Consider the following 3,954-nt stretch of genomic DNA (forward strand, 5'->3'; position numbering starts at 1 on the left):
CAGCTGTGCATGGAGCTGTTTTGTGACTGCCCTCTGCCTGGGGCCTCGGGGGCAATAAATTACATTAGCTCAGCACCGCTTACACGTTCATCATTCCCCTCGTCCACAAACACTCCACAGTTTTTTTTACTCTTACTCACGGCTGATGTGTTTGTAGAACCTCCAGCAGGCCTACACAACCCTTTAGAGACATGCCATTTATTTAGTTAAACTCCAAGAAGAACCAATTTAATTCAATTAAGGTTGACACAATCAGAATTCCCCAGTCATGTTTTGGATTAATGCAGAACTTTGGACAAACGATTCAAGCACAAAAATGCGTTGTCTCTAAATGGCATATGGTTTCAACTAGGATTTCATTTTATAGGCAAGTTTAATGAATTCAACTCTTTTGATAGCCTTTTGTGGGTGGTAGTAAACATTATATTTCCACAGTTTTTCCCTGATATGGCAATAACATTATGTTCCACTTCTAAACCAGATGTTAGTTACACACTAAACCTCATCTGTTGTTCACTTCACCACAAGGTCAAAGTCTCAGGAATAGTTTTATTCAGCAACCGTGAAAACATCAAACTGAACTGATTCTTTAATGGATGATTTCATTATCAGTTGCAGACAGTATTCACCAAAAAGCAATAGAACGACACAATGCCTCTGTATATAAGACCAAAGACATAAAAAGTAGAGTGTATTGTGTTTATAGAAGGTTTTTTTCTGTATCGGTAGAATTGTGGCTTTTCTGGGAAGTAAGTCAAATGTGTCTCCATAAAAAAGCACACACACATTCAGCAACACAACATTTTTATCTAAAAGGAGTTTGCACCAACCCCATTGAGTTTCTCAGCTAACGTGTGCATTAACTGGATTGGTTCGATTACTTATTTCTTAACATCTGTTTACCGTTAGAAAAGTTATCTGGAAAGACTGAGGTCATCTATCGGACTATTCTTAGCACACATTCAATAATGGATTGCATATTTCCCGGATATTTAGTCATGCCTTGTTTTCTTTAAAACATCCTTCATGTTTTTCATCACCAGTACGATCAGAGAGAACTTTGCTATTCGAAATCTGGTATGCACGATATGAAGTGACACATTAAGGAGCACTTTGCAGACCATAGTTGTCTAAACAACTCGTGTTTCACTCAATCTGATGCCAGCTTCACTCTGAGTACACTTTAGACCGCCTCTCATTGGAGCCTGCCATTTTCTCCCTGGTTTGTAACCATGGTGGAGGCTGTTGTCTCTGGTGCTTCAACAGCTTTTCTTTATTTGCAATTAGACGCTGCAGGATTACCTCAATTTGCCTCCACTGACTGCCATGATCCCTGTTTCTTTGTGCTTATTCTTAATGAGAAACATATCACGAGTTACGAAATTGCTTCAAGATACACCTGGTCTTCAGCTGTACCTACCTATAACCCCATTTATCTGATACTTCGTCCATATGAGATATTTGAGATATTAGTGTACCAATAAAACACATGATAATATGTGGGCTGACAGCTCAGCAGGGCTGGAACTGTAAAGTTTTTCCACAATGTAACATGCTCTTTACACATTTTGACAGCTCTTTGCAGGGTGAACACAGGATTTAGGAAACATTAATTATGGCCCTCTCACCGACTCTGTAAGACCAATTAGACAAACAAATATAATTGAGTTTGGACTTCTTCAAGCCTGAATACTATTTATATTATATCATGTAGGCCAGGGCACTGGATTTGTGCGTGCTGGCTTCCTGAAATGGCTGTGACATATTAGAATAATAATACATGTAATTGATAGAATGATCAATCACACTTGTGTTAACTCTGCCTGTTTTAAATGTACAATGTCACAGAGTCAAGACTGTTGCCAGTTCAGTTACGCTAACAATCAAACCAAAGGATTATTTTCCAACGCAAACACACCCATATTCATCAGTTTCAAACCAAATATAAAATGGTGCCTAAAACACAACTTTCATCTGCTGGATGACATATTGTCTGTAAAGTTTTCACTGCCCAAACACTGCTGCCAGCCAACAAATGATGGGAGTGGTGAGGGAATGGTTTTACAATGTGTTTTTTAAGTAACTGCTCAAAACTAGACATTGCCATTATATCTTTACTGTAGGAAACACATAAACAGGTAAGTGTGACACACAATAAAAAAATTAAAAAAAGAACTTCCAAAGAAACAGTAAAGTTTTTCTTGATAATCCAGCATCCTACTAAGAATTAAAACGCCATGCCATGGGCGTATTGGTCTACAGAAAGTGACACAGCCACATGAACTGCGTAATGTTGGCTAAAAGGCTTTGTCTGATGTATTTTGTTTTGCCATGGTCCACCCTAATAACAGTTGCATGCCTGCTGTCTGCCAGCTGCTGTAACAGCTAGTGCAGTGCTGGAATGTTCCCATGCAGGTCCTCTGTTCACACACAGCGCTACGTTAGTGGAGAAACACACTGCTAATACCATTCTCATACTATATAAGCCAAACATATTCTGTACGTTAGACCAATGTGCTTTATTTCAAATATCGAAAATATTAAAATATATTGGACTCGTGCAGTACTGGCATTAAATGTTCAAATGGATTTGAAAGATGACCGATAAAAATATATCAAATATAAGTGATCAAATGTAGGGCTTGGTTGCCTTAAAATATATGAATGCATATATTTGCAGTAAGTGCAGATATGTATTATTGGCCATCCATACACAAAATGAAAATATTGAAGAAAAAAACCCTGCTGACACCTACTCCATATCACAGACCAAAAGCAGATACATATAATCAATATATTCATGAACATTTTTGATATTGTCTTTGTAACTCTGAAGTTGACCAGTTAAATATTTGCCTTTCTGAGGCTTTTGTGTTTGCCATGTTGGGCAGATGCCCTGTTTGGCCATGAAAAAACCCATTGAGGGTTGCAACTTGGCCACCAGTGAAAAGACTGGCTGGGATTAGGGGGTGCTCAGAACTCCTTGGATACCGGATACCAGCACACTGGATTGATGATTGGCATTGTTTCTGAAAAGGCCTCAACTTTGTGAAAGACTGCATTTTATCCCAGCCCACAAAGTAATGTCAAACATGACAGATATCTTTCAAAAGTAGTATGCACCCATGTATATGTGGTGCATGTAATATCATAAGAAAAGAAAGTAACTTTTCTTTTGTCTTTCCACTTAAAATGTAAATCTGGTGAACCATGCATGCTAACATACATATACAGTATGTAGTTCAATGGACATTGGGACGGGATGTTTGGGGTTGGTGATGGGGTAGGATAAATGTTAACAGATATCTGCATTTGTGTTAACAGTATTATTCAATACAGTCACAAGTAAATCCAATTCAAACTTTTTTCATTTGGCCTTTTTGACTCATGAGAGGACAGATTCTGTATGAACAACCAATCCTGAAGACTCTCATTACCATCCAGATGAATAATATATAATCTGTTGCACAGTTATTTTTGAATGCATTTATCAGAATTTGGTACATACATTCATGAGCTAATTGTTCTGAAAATCAAACAAATTCTCAACTCTTTTGAATTCTTGAGAGGCACAAACAAGTGTCAGATAAATTCCTGACTGCAGTTTGAATGGTGGCTCTGACCTGCAATAACACCCAATCTGTGTGTTTGACAAAGCTATCACAACACTGTATCTTCAACATTGACTTGCTAGGTGTTTGCAGTGAACAATAGCACAGAAGAGTCCTGGTGAGCTGTTTTGTATTAGCTTGAGTGAAATCAGTTTATAAATCACTTTAATTCCAATGTTTATGATAATACCAACATTATCTCCCTCATATCTATAAAGACTTTGAGCACAGGAATGCTTACAGATAAAAAAGCGCTCATGATGAGTTGAGTGACCAGTGAAACTCCATAATGAGGGCTGAGAAGGAGGTGAGGGGTGGAGGGGGGGGGGTGTCCTCTCATCAG

Source organism: Trematomus bernacchii, unplaced genomic scaffold (assembly GCF_902827165.1).
Source record: "Trematomus bernacchii unplaced genomic scaffold, fTreBer1.1, whole genome shotgun sequence".
In the NCBI taxonomy this organism is placed as follows: domain Eukaryota; kingdom Metazoa; phylum Chordata; class Actinopteri; order Perciformes; family Nototheniidae; genus Trematomus; species Trematomus bernacchii.